The sequence below is a fragment of the Chiloscyllium plagiosum genome, unplaced genomic scaffold (genome assembly GCF_037043375.1).
Source record: "Chiloscyllium plagiosum isolate Xiang-an unplaced genomic scaffold, Cpla_swu_hap1 HiC_scaffold_27, whole genome shotgun sequence".
NCBI lineage: Eukaryota > Metazoa > Chordata > Chondrichthyes > Orectolobiformes > Hemiscylliidae > Chiloscyllium > Chiloscyllium plagiosum.
This window is the reverse complement of record NW_028270165.1, coordinates 89,551,036-89,575,563: the sequence shown is the minus strand read 5'-3', so window position 1 is coordinate 89,575,563 and position 24,528 is coordinate 89,551,036. Positions and strand designations below refer to the sequence as shown.

At 45.7% G+C, this 24,528-nt stretch overlaps 1 protein-coding gene across 1 annotated transcript in view; it reads left to right on the top strand.

Annotated features, from left to right (window-relative positions):
* The window catches only part of LOC148144954 (uncharacterized), a 237,413-nt gene that overhangs the window by 186,066 nt on the left and 26,819 nt on the right, over positions 1-24,528 (top strand). The gene's annotated exons all lie outside the window — the stretch shown is intronic.

The following is a 24,528-nucleotide window of genomic DNA, read 5'->3' as shown; positions in this document are numbered from 1 at the left end:
CACGTGCCATCGCAGGGGGATTGAAGGAGTGACGGCCGAGTGCCATTATCGATTGGACTATCAACCCGGTTCCGGGGACTCCCCGGTTCGAATCCCACCACGACAGATGGCAGAATTGGTATTCGGTCAGAAATGTGGAGTTCAGAATCTAACGATGAGATTGTTTCAGGGAGGGGGTGGTGTGGGGGAGAAAGCCCCCATCTGATTCATTCTCTCCCTTGTTAGGGAAGGGAACCGCAGTTGTGGGAAAGGATTCACTCAGTCGTTCCAGCTGCACCCTTTACCCAGTCTGGCCTACACGTGACCCCAGACCCACAGCAGTCTGGTTGACACGACACTGCCCTCCCCACACTGGCAAATGAGCGGCGAGAAACTTACCAGGATACAGGGTATGGGTTGAAATTGCTGAGTGAGGCAATACTTCCTCCGGATTACGGCTGTAACAAGGATCCAATTACAACCTGGTGCTGCCCAATAGTAAAGACAGTGCGGTGTGTGTGGGCTTTGATCTTGAGCTGTTTAAAAAGCTGCTACTTTGTCTATGCCTTTTTGCTGGGGGGAATCTGAAGCTGTAACAAAGTAGAGTCACAATAAAGGTTACCTGAACTTACTGCGGGCTCAGACTCTCATTGAAAGCTTTGAGCTCCAAGAGGTTTTTTGTTTAAAGCTGCTCCTCTCTTTCAGCCTCCTGCACTGAGTTTCCAATGTCATGTATCAGATGGAGCAGTGAATGAGTAGCTGGTATCGTGAGAAATTGTAAATCTTTCAGGTACTGCGTTGTTTCATCAGCATTGTAAAGTTTACTGGCAGCACCAGGAGGTGTGGGCTGTGTTCACTAGAAACGATGTGGAGGTGTCGGTATTAGACTGGGTTGATAAAGTTAAAAAAATCATACAATACCAGGTTATTGTCCAACAGGTTTATTTGGAAGCACTAGCTTTGAGTGCTGCTCCACAGCTACCCGATGAACGTAAGACACAGAACGTATATCAAAAGATCAGTGACTTGCAACTGATGGAATGTATTGAACAAACCTAGATTGCTGTCAAGTCTTTCATCTCTGAGAATGGGTGCACGTATTGGTTCATTAACGTGTAACTGCCAGAACATCTTTTAAGTCACATTCTTGAGATGACTTAAGGCTTTATAAAAAAGATGACATCTCAGCTCAGACATTGCATTTAAAGGTGTGAGAATTGAGTCTGAAAATGTGTTGCTGGCAAAGTATAGTATGTCAGGCAGCATCCAAGGAGCAGGAGAATCGACGTTTCGGGCATGAGCCCTTCTTCAGGAAAGGGCTCATGCCCGAAACGTCGATTCTCCTGCTCCTTGGATGCTGCCTGACCTGCTGCGCTTTTCCAGCAACATACTTTCAGTTCTGATCTCCAGCATCTGCAGTCCTCACTTTCTTCCTGATATTGAGTCTGTCAGTATTCCAATCTTGAGTCAGACTGGTTCTATTTCCAAATTCATAAAATTTTACATGGATTGACTGCCTGGAAATTGTGCTTTTTGAGCAAAATTGAATACATCTGGAAATATAATTCTACCAATACAAATTTACCCCATAGAATTGTGTGTGGGTGCATGTGAGTTTGTGCATGAGAGTGTGTACATGCTTGGTAAAGTGTGAGTGTGATGGAGTATAAGTCTGTGAGAATATTGGGGGGTATATGTTTGTGTGTGTCTGAGGGGGAGCATGTGTGAGAGAGGTATTAATACAAGCAAGGGGTTGCATTTTGTTAAAACAAGAAAGGGCAGGACTTGTACAGATAATGGTAGGGCCCTGGGTCATGTTATGGAACAGACGGACATTGGGGGGATGTTCAGGTACATAGTTCTTTGGAAGTTGCATCACAGGTAGACAGGGCAGTTAAGAAGGCATTTAGCAGCATAGCATTCATTGTTCACACCATTGAGTACAGGGGTTGTGACATCATGTTGAGGGTTGTACAGGATGTTGGTGAGGCTACTTTCAGAGTACCGAGTACAGTTCTGATGGCCCTGGAATCGGAAGTATTCTTATCACAGGGTTTGGTAAAGATTTGCCAGGACTGGAGTGTTTGAGTTATAAGGAGAGGCTGGGAATTTATTCACTGGAGCAGAGGATGTGTGGGGGGGGGGCGGTGACATCATTGAGATGGATAAAGTCATGAGGAGTGGAGGTAAGCTGAATAGCATATTACTTGAGGTGAGGAGAGAGATTTATAAGGAACCGGAGGGGCAACATTTTGAAAGAGGGTGGCATTGTATGTGGAATGAACTTACTGAGGATGTGGTAGTTGCCGGTACATTTACAACGTTTAAACAGCATTTTGATGGGTAGATGAATAGAAAGGTTAGAGGGATTATGGGCCAAATGCAGGCAAGTGGGACTGGTTTAGTTTGGAATCCTGCTCGGCATGGACGAATTGGACCGAAGTGTTTGTTTCTGTGCTGCATACCTTTACTGAAACCAGTAGAATTCTGAAAGGGGCTTGACAGGATAGATGTCGATCAAATGCTCCTTTATGGGGAGGGTATACAATCCCAACAATGTGGAAGCAGGCCATTCAGCCCATCTCTTCCTTTCTGGCCCTCTGAACAGTATCTCAGCCATATCCAATCCCTTACTCCATATTTCCACCCTAACCTGTACATCCCTGGTCACTACATGTAACTTAGCACGGCCAATCCTCCCTAACCTACACCCGAATCTATAAATTACCTTCTCAAGAATGTAATTTAAATGCAGAGCTTTTCTAAGTAAAATGTCAGTCTGACTCAACATTGGGACACAGACAGAATTCACACCTACTGTCTCTACTTATAAATAGGGCAACGTCTCTTCGAAATGTAGATTCATTCAGATATAACTGCGTCACTTTACATATTAAGGTATCCCTTTGAATGTGCCCACATCCCTTTGAAATGTAATCTCGTCCATTTAAACCTCTTTATTTGCAGAAATACCCGTTAAAATGTCCACGTCCCTTTAAAATGCAGATTGCCCCCTTTCGATATGACGCCGTTCCGTTAGATGTGGGAATATCTGTTTAAATTGAGCCGTGAGCTTTCCCAATGTAGACAGGGCTCCTGGAAACGTGGCAGTGTCCCCCCTGCAGCTGCAGAGCGAGACAGGAGAGTTTGTTTTTGTGAATGAGCAGTTGTAGCGCGAGGTGGCTGTTGCTTGGTGACGGTGCGGCTCCCCGGCCCCGCCCATCCCCTGGCCCGGCCCCGCCCACCTCCCGCCCCGGCCCCGCCCCGCCCACTCCCCCGTGCAGACGTCTCGCGGGGCCGAAGGCGGTTGGGAGGAGAAGTCGCTCGAGCGAGGAAGCGGCGGGAGGGCGGCCGTTAGGAAAATGGCGCCGCGCGGCCCGGGGCAGACACCCGTCACTGGCCGCCGCCGCCGCCGCCTTCCTGGCGCAGCTGCTGTGTCACGGCCACACCGGCCGGCTGTACAGCAGCCAGGAGCCGGTGAGCATTCTGGAGGCGGATGGGGTTAAGGGCCTGCTTGGGAACTCGTCGGCCGCCGGGGTGGTGGAGTTCTACTGGTCGTGGGGCGGCCCCTGTGTCAACTATGGGGCCACCTGGAAGGTACTGGGCCCGGGACGTGAAAGGTGAGGCAGGTTGTGGGGGGGACGGAGGGGAAGGAATGTGGGGCCTGTCCTGTCATAGTGACATTTTACACTCACTTTCCATCGGCTTTTACTGGCGCTTGTGCTGTTTGCCCCTCACTGTGTGTTTAATCCTTGTGCTGTTTGCCCCCTCACTGTGTGTTTAATCCTTGTGCTGTTTGCCCCTCACTGTGTGTTTTAATCCTTGTGCTGTTTCCCCCTCACTGTGTGTTTAATCCTTGTGCTGTTTGCCCCTCACTGTGTGTTTAATCCTTGTGCTGTTTGCCCCTCACTGTGTGTTTCATCCTTGTGCTGTTTGCCCCCTCACTGTGTGTTTAATCCTTGTGCTGTTTGCCCCTCACTGTGTGTTTAATCCTTGTGCTGTTTGCCCCCTCACTGTGTGTTTAATCCTTGTGCTGTTTGCCCCTCACTGTGTGATTAATCCTTGTGCTGTTTGCCCCTCACTGTGTGATTAATCCTTGTGCTGTTTGCCCCTCACTGTGATTAATCCTTGTGCTGTTTCCCCCTCACTGTGTGTTTTAATCCTTGTGCTGTTTGCCCCTCACTGTGTGTTTAATCCTTGTGCCGTTTACCCCTCACTGTGTGTTTAATCCTTGTGCTGTTTGCCCCCTCACTGTGTGTTTAATCCTTGTGCTGTTTGCCCCTCACTGTGTGTTTAATCCTTGTGCTGTTTGCCCCTCACTGTGTGTTTTAATCCTTGTGCTGTTTGCCCCTCACTGTGTGTTTAATCCTTGTGCTGTTTCCCCCCTCACTGTGTGTTTAATCCTTGTGCTGTTTGCCCCTCACTGTGTGTTTTAATCCTTGTGCTGTTTCCCCCTCACTGTGTGTTTAATCCTTGTGCTGTTTGCCCCTCACTGTGTGTTTTAATCCTTGTGCTGTTTGCCCCTCACTGTGTGTTTTAATCCTTGTGCTGTTTGCCCCTCACTGTGTGTTTTAATCCTTGTGCTGTTTGCCCCTCACTGTGTGTTTTAATCCTTGTGCTGTTTGCCCCTCACTGTGTGTTTTAATCCTTGTGCTGTTTGCCCCTCACTGTGTGTTTTAATCCTTGTGCTGTTTACTCACACTGAGGCAAAGACTTAAACATAGAGCAGCCAGACAAATGCAAAAGCAATCAAATATTGAGCCACATGGAAAAAAATTTATGGCTCTACCCTTTTTTGTTCTCCCATAGGAATTTGGACACTTAAAATCTGTCAATGACACCAGCATTGCTACAGTGCATATTGTGTACACTCCTCAGTGTCAACAAGCAGGGCACATGTTTGTCGGTGTCACCAAAACATTGGGCATGTTCCTCACTGTCAGCAGAAAAGGGGCGAGACCTACATTGGATGGACAAATAAGGAGCCCTGGAGGGAGAATTGTTCTCCTGCCTTTCGGAGCGCCCCTATTGGTGAATGTGGAAGTTGGACCATGAGGTTCTGAAGCTCTTGCTCCTCCTCTCTCTGAATGAAGATTGAGCTTCACCTCAGACTGCAACTTCTTTCCTCTGTCCAACATCTGAGAGTACGGCACTCTCTTTTCTCACCCCCATTTCCATTTATGTTTCATTCTGAGGTTGAGTTGTTGACTTGGAGCAACTGAAAGGAATGGGAGTGAATCCAGCGAGGGAACAGGCTCGCTGCCTTATCCCCATAACCTGGTACGACCTAGTTGGTAACTGGGAGGAAGGAATCTAGTTGGCAGGGAAGAGTGGAAGGGGCTGGGAAGTGTCTTGGGGGAATGGGATGGGAGATTATTTGAAATTTGAGAACTCAATGTTGTGTCCTCCGGGCTGTGGACTGGTCAGACGGAAGATGAGGTTTTGTTCCTCCAATTTGTAGTTTGGTTTGTTGTGATAATGGAGGAAGCCAAAGATAATCATGTCATAAGGGGAGTGGGAAGGGGCCTTAAAATGGGTGGAGACTGGGAAGTCCGCTCAGCCTCTGCGGACCCGGCTGTGATGCTCAGCAAACCGTTCCCCAAGTTTACACTCGGTCTCCCCGATGTAGAGAAGACCACAATTGGCAAAGCACAGCAGATCAAGCAGCATCCGAGCAGTAGGACAGTCGAAGTTTTGGGCACGAGCCCTTCATCAGGAATGATGTGTGGATGTTCAGAGGGGCATCAGTGTCCTTCTGTGCCAGTTGTCAGACAGGTGCAGCAGGCAATGAGCAAGGCAAGTGGTGTATTAGCAAGAGGAATTAAGTTCAGAAGTGGGGATGTCTTCCTGCAGTTAGGGGGTCATTGAATATATTCAAGGCTGAGTTCATCTGATTTTTATGTGAATGTTTATGGAGAAGGCAAGGAAATGTTCTTAAGACTAGTATAGAACCAAGTTACAGAGCCATGCAGCACAGAACAGACCCTTCAGTCCAACTAGTCCATGCTGACTATGTTCTCAAAATAAACCAGTCCCACCTGCCAGTGTTTTGGCCCATATCCCTCCAAACCTGTCCTTTTCATGAACTTATCCAAATGTCTTTTAAATGTCGTTACTGTACCTGCATCCACCACTTCCTCTAGACATTTAGTCCGCATGTGAACCACTCTGTATAAAACAAATTGTGCCCTTCAAATCTTTTTAAAATCTGTGTCCCAATTTTCTCTGTGTCCAGGACTGCAAGAGACCACAAGACATAGGAGCAGAAATTAGGCCACCAGGTCTGCTCGTTCCATTCAATCATGGCTGATAAATTTCTCAGTTATATTCTTCCGCTATAAGCAAAGTGAAAATGGGGGGAGTGAGTGTGGGATGGAGATTTTCAGCTTCCAGGGAATAAGAGAGGAAAGTGTTCACTATAAATTAGAATTTATGGGATCGGCTGATGAGCCGAGGAGTGTCAGTTGGAGTTTAATTTAGAGAAATCAGAGGTTTGTATTTTGGTCAAGCAATCCAGGCAGGACTGACACAGTTCGGGGAGTGTTGTAGAATAAAGAGACCTTGGAGTGCTGGAGTCTCAGGTGGACAGAGTAGTGAAGGCGGCGTTTGGTTTGCTTTCCTTCATTGCTCATAGCATTGAGTATCAGAGTTGTGAGATCATGTTATACACACTTCCCACTCGAACGTGTTATCTAACTGCTAAACTGTTCCAAGTGAATATAATCCAAACCTCCTGCTGCTGCCATAACTTGGTTTGTTTGGAAGCCCTAGCTTTCGGAGTGATTAGATTTATTTTATTACTTACAGTGTGGAAACAGGCCCTTCAGCCCAAACCAACCCTTCGAAGAGCAACCCACCCGGACTCATTCCCCAACATTTACCCCTTCACCTAACACTACAGGTAAATTAGCGTAAATTAAATCTTCCATCTTTTGGAATGGGGTTCTGTTCTTTGGTATGTTAATCTCAGAACCTGTTTTCAGTAACTTTCTCAAGCACGTAATTTAAATGCAGAGCTTTTCTATCAAAAATGTCAGGCTGACTCGACATTGGGACCCAGACAGAATTCACACCTATTGGTGCGTAGGCTGGGACTTTTTTCACTAGAGCACAGGAGGTTGAAAGGTGAAGGTGTCGGGTGCCTCATTAGCATGAGTAAAAGAGCTGGCAAGTCATGTTAAAGTTATATAAGATTTTGGTTTGGCCGCATTTGGAATACTGTGTACAATTCCGGCTCGCCAGATTTCCAAAAGGATGTGGATAGTTTTGGAGAGAGTGCAGAGGAGGTTCACCAGGATGTTGCCTGTTATGGAGAGCGCTAGCTATGAGTAGAGGTTGAGTAGATTCGGATTATTTTCATTGGAAATAAGGAGGTTGAGGGGGGTCCTGATTGAGGCTGAAAAACCATGAGGGGTGTAGACGGGTGGATAGGAAGAATTATTTTCCCAGAGGGGAAGACTTAATTAGGGGAGAAAGTGAGGACTGCAGATGCTGGAGATCAGAGCTAGTTGGGCTGAAGGGTCTGTTCTGTGCTGTATGACTCTGTAACTGTTCTGTACTGGTCTTGAAACTATTTTACTTGCCTTCCCCCATAAACATCCATTTCATGGTTGTTCTAAAATCAGATGAACTCAGCCTTGAATATATTCAATGACCCCCTAACTGCAGGAAGACATCCCGACTTCTGAAATCAATTCCTCTTGCTAATATACCTCTTGCCTTGCTGATTGCTTGCTGCATCCGTCTGACAACTGGCAGTGACTGGTGTGGAAGGACGCTGAGGCCACGTTTTACATCCACACATCATTCCTGAGGAAGGACTCGTGCCTGAAACGTCGATTCTCCTGCTCCACGGATGCTGTCTGACCTCCTGTACTTTTCCACTACCACACTTGTCGACACTCATCTCCAGGATCTGCAGTCCTGACTTTCTTCACATCCCAATATGTCACCATTTAAACAACGCACCTCCTTTCAGCAGTTATTTTTTCATAACCAAGGCTATAACTGGTTATAACCGGGAATTGAATCGCCCGGGTTCAATTCCCGCCTCAGGCGACTGACTGTGTGGAGTTTGCACGTTCTCCCCGTGTCTGCGTGGGTTTCCTCCGGATGCTCCGGTTTCCTCCCACAGTCCAAAGATGTGCAGGTCAGGTGAGTTGGCCATGCTAAATTGACTGTAGTGTTAGGTAAGGGGTAAATGTAGGGGTATGGGTGGGTTGCGCTTTGGCGGGGCGGTGTGGAATTGTTGGGTCGAAGGGCGTGTTTCCACACTGTAATGTAATCTAATCTAAACTTCACACTGTGGGACTGCATTTGCCGTGTGTTTGCCAATTAAGACACAGACCTGGACCAACGTTTCCCGACTCTGTCCCCTCCCTGGATTGACTCGTTTCTTTTCAGTTGCTGCAAGTCAACAGTTTAACCCCAGAATGAAAAAAGGAAGTTGCAGTCTGAGGTGAAGCTCTGTCTGTATTTGCAGAGGAGGAGCAGCAGCAGCTTCAGAACCTGATGGTCCATCTTCCGCATTCCCCGTCACCGAACACTACAGGGCAAGTTAGCTTGGCTAATTCACCCTAACCCGCGCGTCTTTGGACTGTGGGAGGATACCCGCGCAGACGTGGGTGGGGAATTGAACCTGGGGCTCTGGCGCTGTGAGGCAGCAGTGCTAACCACGAAAAAAAATTTGCTGGAGCTATTTGAGTGGGTTTAAACTAGCTCAGCAGGGGGATGGTAACTGGGGGTGTAGCTGTAGTGCACAGGAGGATGAGAGTAGGAAGGACAGGGACAGGATTTCAGGGTCACAGGAATGTGCTGGCAGACAGCGAAGTGGTTTGAAGTGTGTCTACTTCAATGCCAGAGTATCCGCAATAAGGTAGGTGAGCTTGCAACACGGATAGGTACCTGGGACTTGGATGTTGTGGCCATTTCGGAGACATGGAGAGAGCAGGGTGAGGAATGGATGTTGCAGGTTCCAGGGTTTTGATCTTTCACTAAGAACAGCCAAGGCAGAAAAAGAGGGAGAGACGTGGACTTGTTAGTCAAGGATAGTATAACAATGGCTGACAGAACTTTTGATGAGGACTCGTCCACTCAGGTAATGTGGGCTGAGGTTAGGAACAGGAGACGAGAGGTCACACTGCTTGGAGTTTTTTTATAGGCCTCCGCAGAGTTCCAAGGAGGTGGAAGAGAGGATTAGCAAAATTATTCCGGGTAGGAGTGAAAGGAACAGGGTGGTCATCATGGGGGACTTTAACTTCCCCAACATTGACTGGAAATGCTTTCACTCTAGTACGTCATATGGATCAGTTTTTGTCCAGTATGTGCAGGAGGGGCTTTCTGACACAGTATGTCGAAGGGCCGTCAAAAGGGGAGGTCACACTGGGTCTGGTGCTTGGTAGTGAATCAGGCCAGATGTTTGATTTAGTGGAAGGTGAACACTTTGGAGAGAGTGACCATAATTCAGTTCGGTTTCATATAGCAATTTAAAGGGATAGGAACATGCCACAGGTTAAGAGGTATCGATGGGGCAAGGGCAATTATAATGCAATTAGGCAAGATTTAAGATGCATAGAATAGGGTAGCAAAACGCAGGGGATGGGTACAATTGAAATGTGGAGCTGGTTTAAGGAAAAGTTAGTGTGTCCTTGATAGGTATGTCCCTGTCAGGCAGGAAGGAAGTGATAAGGTAAGGGAACCGTGGTTTACCACAGAAATTGCATCTCTTGTTACAAAGAAGAAGGAGGCTTATGTGTTGATGAGGCAAGATGGTTTAGATGAGGCGATGGAGAGTTACAGATCAGCTAGGAAGGATTTAAAGAGAGAGTTAAGAGCAAAGAGAGGACATGAGCAGTCTTTAACACATAAAGGAGAACCCTAAAGCTTTCTATAGGTATGTGAGGAATAAAAGGATGATTAGGGTAGGAGTAGGGCCAGTCAAAGACAGAAGTGGGAAGTTGAGTGTGGGCCCTGTGGAGATTGGAGAGGTGTTAATGAATATCTCTCATTGGTCTTCACTCAGGAAAAGGAGAATATTGTCGAGGAGAAGAATGAGGTACGAGATATTAGACTCGAAAGGATTGCGGTTAGTTGCACACAGGTGTTATCAATTCTAGAAAAGGAGTGAAAGTTAACAAGTGTCCTGGGCCGGATTGGATTTATCCAAGGATTCTCTGGAAAGCGAGGGAGGAGATAGCAGAGCCTTTGGCTTTGATATTTGAGTTGTCATTGTCTACAGATTTAGTACCAGAGTGGAGCATTGCAAATGTTGTGCCCTTGTTCAAGATGGGCAGCAGAGATGACCCAGGTAGTTATAGACGAGTGAGCCTTACTTCTGTTGAAGGAAAGCTTTTGGAAAGGAATATTAGAGATAGGATTTATAATCATCTCACAAGTAACAATTTGATTTCAGATAGTCAACACTGTTTCATCAAGGACAGATCGTGTCTCATCAACCTCATTGAGTTTTTTGAGAAGGTGACCAAGCATGTAGATGAGGGTAGGGCAGTTGACGTGGTGCACATGGACCTCAGTAAAGCCTTTGATAAAGTTTCACATGGTAAGCTATTGGAGGAAATGCGGAGGCATTGGATTGAGGGCGATTTAGCAGGTTGGATTACAAACTAGCTTTCTGAAAGAAGACAGCGAGTGGTGGTTTATGGAAAATATTCAGCCTGGAGTCCGGTTACTAGTGGTGTGCCACAGGTATCAGTTTTCAGACTACTGCGGTTTGTCATTTTTTAAATGACTTAGACACAGGCACAGGTGGATGGATTAGTAAATTTGCAGACAACACTAAAGTCGGTGGAGTAGTGGACAGTTTGGAAGAATGTTATAGGTTGCAGGGAGACTTGGATAAACTGCAGAATTGGGCTGAGAGGTGTCAAATGGAGTTCAATGCAGCTAAATGTGAGGTGATTCACTTTGGGAAGAATAACAGGAAGGCAGTGATCTTGGAGTCCATGTGCATGGATCCCTGAAAGTTGCCACGCAGGTGGATAGTGCTGTTAAGAAGGCATACGGTGTGTTAGGTTTCATTGGGTAGAAGGATTGAGTTCCGGAACCGCAATATCATGCTGTAACTATACAAAACGCTGGAGCAGCCATACTTGGAATATTGTGTATAGTTCTGGTCCCCATATTTCAGGAAGGATGTGGGAAGCATTGGAAAAGGCGCAGAGGAGATTTACCAGGTTGTTGCCTGGTCTGGAGGGAGGGTCTTATGAGGAAAGGCTGAGAGACTTGGGTCTGTTCTCATTGGAAAGAAGGCGGCTAAGGGGGGATTTGATAGAGACATATAAGATGATCAGAGTATTAGAATTTTTCCTAGGATGGTGAAGTCAGCTTGGATTAGAGGGCATAACTACAATTTGAGGGGTGATAGATTAAAGACAGGTGTCAGAGGCAAGTTCTTTATGCAGAGAGTGGTAAGGGTGTGGAATGCCCTACCTGCTAAGGTAGTCAACTCAGCCACATTAGGGAGATTTAAACAATCCTTAGATAAGCGCATGGTTGATGTTGGCATAGTGTCAGGGAATGAGCTGAGAATAGTTCACAGGTCGGCGCAACATCAAGGGCCGAAGGGCCTGTTCTGCGCTGTATTGTTCTATGTTCTAAACTTAGTGCAGGAGGCGGAAAGAAATGAGCAGCTTTTTTTATGGATATTTTTATTAGAAATTTAACATTTTTACATGTTTACAAAAATAAACAAAACTCTCAGATATAAACATTGATATACAAATAACTAAAAAATACAATAGCCAAAGTTTAACAAGAAAGAAAAGAAAAAAAATCCGAAAAAGGAAAAAAACAACTGTCTACTAACAACCTACAACTAACCAGAGTGTATATTTAAGTCTCTTACATGCTCGGAATGTGTTAACATCAGATGTAATAAAACTTGCATTCGTGCGGGATTCCTCTCCCGAGGGGCCCCGGACCAGCCTGGTTTGTAATCTCAATTAAATAAAAGCCCTTGTTAGGATAGCCGAAATATCTGTATTTATGTAACTCAAGAAGGGCTGCCATATTTTATAAAATAATTCGGTCTTTCGCTGCACCATATTTGTGAGGAAGTCAAGGGGAATACATTCCATAATTAATCTGTGCCAATTTGAAAGTCCAGGGGGGCCTTCAGCCACCCAGTTTTTCCTTGCACAGAAAGAAAGAATAGAAAATAGTCTCTTCCCGTACGTGTCCAGGGAGGGAAAGTTCGAAAAGCCCAAAAGGAGAGATACAGGGTCCACTTTAATTTCCGTTCCTAAAATTTTTGTCCGGGTACTTGCTACTTTAGTCCAATATCTACGGATCTTGTGACAGGTCCATAGGCAATGTATAAGAGTGCCCACCTCTATTTTGCATTTAGGACACAATGGAGATGCTCCTGCCGTAAATTTTGCCAGTCGAACCGGTGCTATATGGGCCCTATGAAGTATCTTCAGCTGGATAGCCTGGGTTCTGTTACAAATAGTAATTCTTGTAGCATTTTCCCAAATATCATTCCATGTTTCTAAAGAGATTTCTAGTCCCAAATCCTGATCCCATGTTTTAAGCAGATTATCCATATCTCCCGATACTTCATCATGTAGTAAATGATAAATAGTACTGACGGAAGATACCCCCACTGGTCGAATAATACTACATTCTCTATCTGATTTATAAAGACTATCTAATAACGTAGTCGTCTTCTGTATATAATCTTGAATTTGAAAGTATCGAAAGAGGTCTCCATTAGGTAATCCAAATTTCTGACGCAGCTGTTCAAAAGACATCAGGACCCCATCTTTAAATAGATCCCCTAAACATGAGATACCCCTGGATCTCCAGAGTTTAAAAGTGGCATCTGTCAACCCTGGTTGGAATCCCCATGCTCCCACTATCGGTGCATAGGGGGATGTTTTATGTGAGTTGCCCTCATTTTGCCGCATTATATTCCAAGCCTTAATTGTGTTTAGTATTATAGGGTTTTTACAGTGATCTGTAATGATTTTCCTCTTGTCTGAAAATAAAAGGTTAATAAGTGGGTATTTTACTTGAGAGGCCTCGATGTCCAACCAGATTGGGTCTTGTCTGATCCACAATCAATCAGCTATGTAACTTAATAGGGAACTTAACTGATATTTCCTAAAGTCTGGGAAGTCCAATCCTCCCCTTGTCTGTGGAAGCTGTAGCTTCTTCAGCTTAATGAGGGGCCGTCTATGATTCCAGCCAGCCATATAATTTACATAGAGCCGTCCTCGGCAGCATCACCGGAAGCATTCTCATAGGATATAGGAGACGGGGCAGGACATTCATTTTAATTAGTGTTATTCTACCCAACCAGGAAATTGAAAGGACTCCCCATCGCTGGAGGTCCGACCTTATCCTTTCCAGTAAATGCACAAAATTAGCCTTATACAACTGACCAAATACTGGAGTAATAAAAATGCCTAAATAGTAGAAGCCCTCCAGGGACCAAGGGAAGGGAAAAAGGGATCCGTCCACTAAGTGGTGTGTCATAGCAAGGCCACCCATTGGCATAGCCTCCGATTTTGAAAAATTAATTTTGTAGCCTGAGAATGCGCTAGATGTATTAATAACTTGGATTAGGCGAGGTACGGACATCAGAGGATTACTGAGGAATAGAAGAACATCATCTGCATAAAGGGTAATTTTATGTTTACCTGTACCAATCCTCGGGGCCGTTATATTAGGATCAGCTCGTATCGCTTCTGCTAGTGGTTCAATTATTAGTGTAAATAACAATGGCGAGAGGGAACATCCCTGACGGCAGCCCGTACCCACACTGAAGCTATCCGAACCTAATCCATTGGTAACCACAACTGCTTTGGGATCACTATACAATGTTGAGACCCATTTGGTAAACACCTGACCAACGCCAAACCTTTCCAATACGTAAAACAAATATGACCATTCGACCCTATCAAATGCCTTTTCCGCGTCTAATGAAACCACTACCCCTGGTATCTTTCCCTGATGACAGGCTTGAATCATATTCAAAACCCTTCTAATATTATTGGATGATCTATGGCCCTTAATAAACCCCCGTCTGATCCTCCTTTGTAATATGTGGCAGTACCCTTTCTAGTCTCAGTGCTAACGTTTTAGAAAGGATTTTAAAATCTACATTTAGCAAGGATAATGGTCTATATGATGTACAATCTTCTGGATCCTTTCCTTTTTTAAGGATAAGAGAGATATTTGCCTCTTTCAGCGAAGGCGGGAGACAGCCCTGATTATATGCAGTTATACATGTCCATAAGTGGACCAGCCAATATTTCTGTAAATTCTTTGTAGAATTCAGCTTGAAAACCATCTGGGCCCGGTGCCTTACCACTCTGAAGTTGCCTAATTGCACCAAGTATTTCTTGGACTGTAAGAGGAGCATTTAGGACCGATACTTGTTCCGGATTTCGGCCTGGAAAGGTCAAATTTTTAAAACATGACTGCATCCTCCTCGTCCTATCTTCATAATCCTGCGATTTATATAACTCAGAATAAAATTCTCTAAAGATCGCATTAATCTTTTTATGATCATGAGTTAAAATACCCGCACCTTCCTTGATAGACGTAATAGTCTGAGGGGCCTTTTTTTTCTTTGCAAGAAATGCTAAATATCTACCCGGTTTGTCGCCATATTCACATAACCTTTGTTTTGCAAATAATATATATACACATACATACACATACATCCCTTATATATACATAAAATAATAAAAGAAAACAACCCCAAGCGGGGGGGGAGAAAATCAAATCCCTCTCCCTACCCCGCATGATAATATTAAACAGTAAAGTAATATTTCCCTCTTAGCCGTTTGAGTAAGCGTAGTGTTTAGAGCTGTCCTAAGAGCCGAAATCCTTTGCAATTTAATAATAGAAGGTCTATCAGTGTATGCTGTTTCAGCTGCTTTTAAGCGAGCTTCGAGCAGACGCTGTTGTTCTCCCTTCAATTTCTTCTGGGTCGCTGAATAGGAGATGATCAAACCTCGCGTGTCAGCTTTGATGGTCTCCCACATCATTGATGGGTTGCGAGCTGTACCTGAATTAATTTCTAAAAACATTTTAAATTCTTGAGAGAAGTACTTTACAAATTTACTATCTTTCATTAGGAAGGGGTCCATACGCCAATGCTGAGGGGATGTCCCATTGTTCCTCGCCTTAGTTTCCATATATACAGCAGCGTGATCGGAAATTGCTATACTACCTATTTTACAGGATGATATGGAATTTTAAAAAATCGAGGGGGCGAAAAACGTATCAATTCAGGTATGACATTTATGTGGATTGGAGTAAAAAGAAAAATCTCTGCCCTGTGGATGAAGACATCTCCATACATCTTCTAATCCTAATTCTTTGTTCGGATCCATCAATTGTCTAGATCTGGGAGATACTCCTGCAGTACTCTTGGGAATCCTATCTATTTCAGGATCCATAATACAATTAAAGGCTCCCCCTATAATTATATGACGGGCACCAAAAGCCATCAATTTTGAAAAGGCTTCCGTTATCAATTTAAAGGGGTGTGCCGGAGGGCAGTACAAATTTGAAATCCCATATTCCTCTCCATTTATGAGGGCTTTAATCAAAATATATCGTCCAGATTCGTCTTTTATCTGCTTTAGGATTTTGAAAGGGAAATTCTTTCGGACAAGAATAACAACTCCCCTGCTTTTTGAGCTAAAAGAAGAAACAAAGGCCTGATCAAATCCACCCTGTCATAATTTCAAGTGTTCTTTATCCGACAGGTGTGTCTCCTGTAGGAGAGCTATATCAACTCTTTCCTTCTTAAGATTTGATAATATTTTCTTCCTTTTGACTGGCGAATTACTCTCCTTGACATTCCAAGTGCACCACTTAACCGACTGATCAACCATAATCATCTGGGCCAATCCGAGATCCCTCGGGAGGGGGAACCCTATCCAGAACATCCCGAGCGTAGAGCATATAAAATTTACAAAAATAACGCCTCTCTAATACGCCCACAACAATACAATAAAAAACCATTTCTAAAAAAAAATAAAACGTATCTAAGTGGAGATTTTCCCCTTGTTCCCAGGGGGTGTCACTTCCTCTCCAAAAGTCCATCATATCCTCTCCCAACCAATGCCCCACCCTTGACCCAGACGCTCCTCAATAAAATGAGAATTCAAATATAATACAAAGCTAGAGTTAACAGTGAGCACCCTACCCCCACCCACACCAACACCTGGATATATTTGGTAATGTTAATACCATATATAAATATATAACTATAAAATTACCACATCAAAAAATAATAATTAAATATAATACAAAATAACAAGGGAAAGCAACCCTGCTCCGAGAGACAGAAGTAAATTTGAATAAGGTAACCACCTCCCCCCACCAACACCAACCAAACCCCCAGCTTTTTTTTTAATATATATCCCAGCTTTTTATATATATACACACACACACATATATACATACATACATCCCTCATATATACATAAAATAATAAAAGAAAACAACCCCAAGGGGGGGAGAAAATCAAATCCCTCTCCCTACCCCGCATGATAATATTAAACAGTAAAGTAAAGTAAGAGGAAAAAAAAGGGGGGATACAAACCAAAGTGGGGTGAAAGGCAAACCAACATCCATTATGCCTTACAGTTTATCTAAGAAAGTCTAAGAATTCCTTAGTCTTTTCTGGCGATCCAAAGTTATATATGAATCCTTCATGGTTAAAGTGTAACGTCGCTGGGTAGTGGAAGGAGTCCCTGAAACGCTTCTTCGCCTCGTCGAATGCCTTCCTCTTTCGAACCAGAGCCGGGGAAAAGTCCTGGAATAACATGATCTTGGATCCTTTATAGATCATAGCTTGGGGGTCTTTTCCACCCTTACCTGGCCTGATCCAGCTTCCAGATTTAAAAGCTGTGGCAGCCACTGCTCCAGGAATACTGTAAGCTGGCCTTCCTCTTCCCGTTTGAGAAGGCCCAACAAACGAATATTTCTTTGACGACCTCGATTATCGAGGTCGTCAATGTTATTCTCTAAGGTTCGGACTCGCTGTTCGAGAGTCCAGACCTGATCCACAGCCGATTGTGCTGCAGTTTCGGAGGTCGCGGCCTTTAGCTCCGCCCCTCCGACTCGGCGCTCGATTTCTTTAATGTCTTGGTCGTGCTTCTGCAGCGCGGCCGAGAGTGAGTCCCGTCGACTTCGGGACTCCTCGATAAACGCGTCGATCTTCGCGTCCAGCTTGGAGATCATCTCCACAAGGCTTGCCCCTGTAGGTAAGTCCCCCTGGGCGGCTGTGGACACCTCTGCTGGAGCTGGAGAGGGTGGGGGAGGGGGTCCTGCTTGTTGAGAGCTGCGGGCTCCCTTCCCTTTAGTCATTTTAACTAAAGATTAGATTGTTTAAGTTTAATATGAAACAACTAATTAAATTAAGCAACTATTATCAATGATTTGGTGAGTGTGGTGGGGGTGGGTGACCCACTTCACCCAAATCTTGGGAGGAGCACTGTAGATTCAGACTTGCTAGTTGCCACCATCTTGGATTCCCCTCAGAAATGAGCAGCTTTAAAACAAAAACTGGTAATGTATGAGTGTGATGGAGTATAGGCCTGTGTGCGTGTTGGGTGGTGTGTGTCTGTGTCCGAGAGAGAGCGTGTACACGAGAGAGGTATAGATAAAAGTGAGGAATTGCACTTTGCTTTAATAAAAAGGGGAGGACTTGTAGCAGTTACTGGCGGGGCCCTGGGTTATGTTGTAGAACAGAGACATGGGGTTGTGGTTCAGGTACATAGTTCTTTGAAAGTTGCATCACTGGTAGACAGAGTTGTTAAGAGTTGATTAGCCCACTTGCCTTCATTGTTCACACCTTCATTAGATTACTCACAATGTGGAAACAGGCCCTTCGGCCCAACAAGTCCACACCGCCCCGCCAAAGTGCAACCCACCCATTCCCCTACATTTACCCCTTACCTAACACTACGGGCAATTTAGCATGGCCAATTCACCTGACCTACACGTCTTTGGACTGTGGGAGGAAACCGGAGCACCCGGAGGAAACCAACGCAGACACGGGGAGAACGTGCAAACTCCATACAGTCAGTCGCCTGAGGTGTGAATTGAACCCGGGTCTCTGGCACTGTGAGGCAGCAGTGCTAACCACTGTGCCACCGTGCCGCCCGCACCGTTGAATATTGGACTTGGGACATCATTTGAAATTATACAGGATGTTGGTGAGGTCACTTTTAGAACACTGAGTACAGTTCTGGTCGCCCTGTTATAGGAAGAATACTATTAGAGAAGGTTCGGTAAAGATGTACCAGGATGTTGTCAGGACTGAAGGGTTTGAGTTATAAGGAGAGGCTGAGACTTTATTCACTGGAGTGGAGGAGGTTGAGGGGTGACCTTATTGAGATTTGTAAAATCATGAGGGGTGTCGGCAAGGTGAGTAGCAAAAATAGTGAGGAGCATGTTTGGTTATGTCGAGTCCTAAATAAATAAATATTGGCTCTACCGTTTCTTTTTCTCCTATTGGCATTTGGACACTTAAATTTGTCAGTAATCGCAGCATTGCCACAGAGTGTACAGCGCATGCTCCTCGGTGTCAGCAAGAACGGCGCATGCTCCTAGCTGTCTGCTGGAACGGGGCGCGACCTTCTTTGGAAGCTTATGGGGAGCCTTGGAGGACCGGAAGTAGGGTAGTCCTCCTGCCAATGAGAACATCCACTATTGTCTGAATGCGGAAGTTGTCCCATGAGCTTCTGAAGCTGCTGCACCTCTCTCTCTGAAAGAAGATTGAGCTTCACTCCAGACTACAACTTCCTTCCTCTGTTTAACATTGTGAGTACCGCACTCTCTTTTCCATTTCTTTATTTCATTGTGGGCTTCGATTATTGACTCGCAGCAACTGAATGTAAAGACAGTGAATCCAGGGAGGAGCAGACTCAGGAAATGTTGATCCAGATCAGTGTCTCAGTTGGCAAAAACAGTCCCACAGTGTGAAGTTATAGCCTTTGCTGTGGGGGGATAAAACAGCAGAAAGGAAGTGCATTGTTTAAATGGTGATATATTGGGATGTGGGGAAAGTGAGGACTGCAGGTGTTGAAGATCAGAGTCAAAAAGTGTGGCAGCTTCCAAGGAGCAGGAGAGTCAACATTTCGGACCCGAGCCCTTCATTGGGAATGCCGTGTGGATGTACAAAGGGGCCTCAGCGTCCTCCTACACCAGTCACTGCCTGTTGTGAGACAGGTGCAGCAAGCAATCAGCAAGGCAAGTGTTATATTAGCAAGAGGAATTGAGCTCAGAAGTGGGGATGCCTTCCTGCTGTTCGGGGGAGGGGGAGGGGGAGGGGGGGGTGGGGTGTCATTAAATATATTCAAGGCTGAACTCCTCTGATTTTTGAACAACAAAGAGGTGGATGTTTCTGGGGGAAGGCAAGAAAATGGTTTCAAGACCAGTATAGAACAGTTACAGAGTCAGACAGCACAGAAACAGACCCTTCAGCCCAACTAGTCCGTGCTGACTATGTTCACAAACTAAACTCGTCCCACCTGCCTGTGTTTGGCCCATATCCCTCCGAACCTTTCCTATTCATGTCCTTATCCAAACATCTTATAAACGTTGTTACTGTACCTGCATCCACCATTTCCTCTGGACATTCATTCCACACACAAACCACTCTCTCAAAGGAAAAAGGTGCTCCTCATATCTATCTTAAAATCTTTCTCCTCGCACCTTAAAAATTTGCTCCTAATCTTGAAACGACACCTGCCATTCACCTCCTCTATGATTTTATAATTCTCTATAATGTTGCATCTCAACCTCCTGTGTTCCATTGAAAACATCCCAGCCTATCCACCTAGATGTCGGTAGATTATTATCTAGTTATGATCTGTTCAAAGCTTGTGCAGGCTTGAAAGACCAACTGACCTACTCCTGCTCCCAACTCTCCCACTATGTCCAGGACAGTAAGAGACGATAAGACAGGAGCATACATTTGGCCATTCACCACATCAGGTCTGCTCATAGCATTCAATTGTGGCTGATCAGTTTGTCAACCCCATTCACCTGCTTTCTCCCAATACCTCTCGATCCCCTTGATACTCAAGAACCTATCTATTTTAGTTTTAAATATCCTCAGTGACCTGGCCTCCACAGCCTTCTGTGTCAAGGAATTCCATAGATTCACCACTCTCTGGCTGAAGTTTTTCCTTTTCTCCATTCTAAAAGGTCCTCTGGTCCTAGTCTCTCTTACCAATTGATACATCTGTCCAATGTCCAGGTCGTTCAGTATTATGTATGTTTCAATTAGACCCCCCCCCCCCCCCCCCCTGGTGAGTGTAGGCCTGTTAATCAGCATGAACCAGACCCTTCAGGATGAGGTACAGCAGGGATTAGGTTCAGCAAACTGAGAATGGAGGGAGAGTGTGTGGGATGGAGATTTTCAGCCTCTCTGGAATAAGGGAGGAAAAAGCGATAAATCAGAACTGATCGGATGGGCTGATCGGCCAAAGAGTGGCAGGTGGAGTTTAATTAGAGAAATGTGAGGTTTGCATTTTGGTCAAGCAATCCAGGCAAGACTTACACAGTTAAGGGGAGTGTTGCAGAACAAAGAGACCTTGGTATGTTTTCCTTTATTGGTCAGAGCATTGAGTACAGGATTTGGGAAGTCCTGTTGCTGTTGTGCAGGACACTTTTGGTCTCCCTGCATTCAGTTCTGGTCTCCCTGCAATAGGAAAGATGTCGTGAAACTTTCAAAGGGGTGGGAAAACTTTTATAAGGCTTGTTGGCAGAGTTGGAACGTTTGAGGTACAGGGAGAGGCTGATAGGCCAGGGATATTTTCCTTGGAGCATCAGAGGTTGAGGTGTGACCTTATAAAAATATATAAGGGGCATGGATCAGGCAAGGTCTTTTCCCCAGGATAGGGGAGTCCAGAACTAGAAGAACATCGGTTTAAGGTGAATGGGGAAAGGGAAGTGAGTAGAAACTTTTTCATGCAGAGCGTGGTGGATGTATGGAACCTGCTGCCAGAGGAAGTCGTGGAGGCTGGCATAATGACACAATATAAAAGGCATCTGCATATATGAAGAGCAAGGGTTTAGAGGGATATGGGCCAAATGCTGGCAAATGGAACTACGTTAATTTAGGATGTCTGGCTGGCATCTGTCTAGGTTAGGGTGGATTAGCCATAGGATGTGCAGGTTAGGTGCATTAGTAAGGGTTAAATGCAGAGCAATAGGGGTTGGGGAATGGGTGTGGGTGGGTTACCCTTTGGAGGGTCGGTGTGGACTCCCTGGGCTGAGTGGCCTGCTTCCACACGATGGAGCTTCTCGGAAGGGAAGATGTTTTGCAAACTGCGCAGGTCCTCTGTGGACCAGATGGCCGCCGTCCGGAGCAGGGCTCAGAGGGATATGGGCCAAGTGCTGGCAAATGGGACTAGATTAATTTCGGATATCTGGTCAGCACCAAAGAGTTTGATCCCAAGTGTCTGTTTCTATGCTGTATATATGTGACTCTGGCTTTCCACAAACATTTGCCACATCTTTACGTTCAGTTTCTCTCTGGTGTCTATGTTAATACCTTGATGTCTCACTTTGCTCCCCCGCTTCCCGGGGACGTTAACCATTTTGTGTCTGGTTCTTCTTCAAGAAGCTGCATTGCAGGTTCACCCTGAATTGACACTCTTCCCAACTGCCCCGAGTGTGGGAAAGCCTTCCGGAATTCCTTGAACCTGCTCAGGCACCAGCGGCTCCACACTGGGGAAAGGCCCTTCAGCTGCCCTGAGTGCGGGAAGGCCTTTGTCCGGGCCTCCCACCTCCTGACCCACCAGCGGGTCCACACGGGGCAGAGGCCCTTCAGCTGTCCTGAGTGTGGGAAGTGATTTACCCAGGCCTCCAACTTGCTGACCCACCAGCGGGTCCACACAGAGGAAAGGCCCTTGAGCCGACCCGAGTGCTGGAAAGGCTTCATCTGCTCCTCCCACTTGCGGAGGCACCAGCGAGTTCACGTGCCACCGCAGGGGGATTGAAGGAGCGACGGCCCAGTGCCATTATTGACTGGACTATCAACCCAGTTCCGGGGACTCCTGGGTTTGAATTCCACCGGGGCAGATGGTGGAATTAGAATTTGGTCAGAAATCTGGAGTTCAGAATCTAACGGTGAAACCATTTTCGGGGGTTGGGGGTGGTGAAACCCCCATCAGATTCACTCACGTCCTTTTTAGGGAAGGAAACTGTCGTGGTGGGAGAGGATTCACTCAGTCGTTCCAGCTATCTCCTTTTTCCTGGTGTGGCCTACTATACGTGACTCTAGACCCACAACAGTCTGGTTGACTCTGCCCTGCCACCCCCCCCCCCTCCACTGGCAAATGCGTGGAGAGAAACTTACTTGGCATCAAGGTATGGGTTGAAATTGGTGAGTGAGGCAGTATTTCCTTTGGGTTACGGCTGTAGCAAGGAACCAATTACAAAGGGATAACTCTGTGCTGACCAATAGTAGAGGAAGAGAGGCGGAGGGGGTGGCAGTGTGAGCGCTTTGACCTTGAGCTGCTTATTTAAAAAAAACAACTTTTCCACGGCTTTTTGGTGAGGGGGGTGCGGGGGTGGAATCTGAATCTGTAACAAAGTTGGGTCACAATAAAGGTTACCTGAACTTACTTACTGCAAGACTCAGGCTCTCATTGAAAGTTTTGAGCTCCAAGAGGTTTTTGTTTTAAAGCTGCTCATTTTTTTGCAGCCTCCTGTAGCGAGTTCCCAATGTTGTGTATCAGATGGGGCAGTGAATGAGGAGCTAGTCTTGTTAGAAATTGTACATTTTTTGAGTGCAGGTACAGCATCGTTTCATCGGCATTGTAAAGTTTCCTGGCAGCACCAACAGGTGTGGGCTGTGTTCACTAGATACGCGTATCTTTACAATTAAGAATACCTAAAATGATATATTCAGAAACATAGCTGAAGTCTGAAAGCATGTTAAATTTAAGAGCTGTTGAAACCTTTCTGAAACTTGCACTGAATTATATGCAGTTTAACCACAGCTCAGGACAGGTTGGAAGGGGTGAATGGCCTTTTCCTAGTCTTGTGATATTGGTTCTGACTAGCATGGAAACAAGCCCTTCAGTCCACACCGACCAGCTATTCTAACTTCACCTAGTGACCCATTTGCCAGAATTTGGCCAATGTCCCTCTAAACCCTTCCTATTTATATCCCCATCCAGATGCCTTTTAAATGCTGTAATTATATTGGCCTTCACCACTTCCTCTGGCAGCTCATTCCATAAACGCACCACCCTCCGCGTGAAAAGGTTGCCCCTTAGGTCCCTCACAAATCTTACACCCCACCCCCAACCCTAAATCTATGCCCTCTAGTTCTGGACTCCCCCCTACCCCCAAACCTGGGGAAAAGAGATACAAAAGTTCATTTTCTCCCCCCACAGGATAAAGAGTTGCCCAGAGGCAGGGGGTTTCACTCTGAACCCCTCAAGACCAGTTCTGCGTAGTGACATCAACAATGGAACGAGGGGTGGGGTTAGGTGTCTGGGTAATGGGGTGAGGCCAAGCCGAAAGCAGTCCCTGCACCATTTGCAAAAATCCCAACCCGAGGAATCCGCCCGAGGCAGATGGGAAACGGAAGCCTTTCCCACAGTTGCCACACTTCCACGGTTTCTCCACGGAACGGGATTCCACGGGTTTCTCCATGGCTGAAGCTTCAGATGTACACAAACGCGTGTGGAGCCCTTTCCCAGGCCATATAACTGTTTCAGGCTCCACACTCAGTGCGCTGCAACAGTAGGGTCTCTCATCCAGTCCCACTGATGCTGAAAATCTACTCAAACAGGAATCAAAAAGCTTTGCTCCTTCTCACAGACTCATAGTTGAAAATTGTTGTGGTCCCGATGGATTGAGTGACTGTCAGGCATTGACGTCAAATAAGGACTGCAGACGCTGGAGAGTCAGAGTCGAAAAGTGTGGCGCTGGAAAAGCACAGCAGATCAGGCAGCATCAGAGGAGCAGGAGAGTCAACATTTCAGGCATAAGGCCTTCATCTGTTGATTTTGAAACTTCCGTCTTCAGATCTTCAAATACTCTGTAAAGAGAGATTACAAAGCTCATCACTGTCAGTGCAGGGTAGAAATTCTGAACAAGCAATTCTACTTTCTATGGAATATTCTTGTGTTCTGTTATTCCACAAAATTGAAAGCACCATCCCACTCTCTCTCCCCCTCTGTTCTCACTCCGCTCTAGCTAATTCTCCTGAAGGTGCTGATTCAGGATCTTACAGGGGCAGAAAAGCAAAAACGTCAAGACTGACTTCTCTTTGCATTTTGGATAATTCCACCTGAAAGTTAATATCTTTCACGACACTGGGATACCGCTGAGAGTGAGCAGGTCTGATTTTGGAAAGCAAAGAAAAGTGTGTCAATTCAGGGTGAATCGGGAATGCAGCTTCTTGAGGAAGGACCAGACACAAGATGGTTAACGTCCTCAGGAAGGTGGGAGCAAAATGAGATGTCAAGCCATTAACACCGACATTAGAGAGAAAGTGGACCTATTGACGTTGCAAATGTTAGTGGAAAGCCAGAG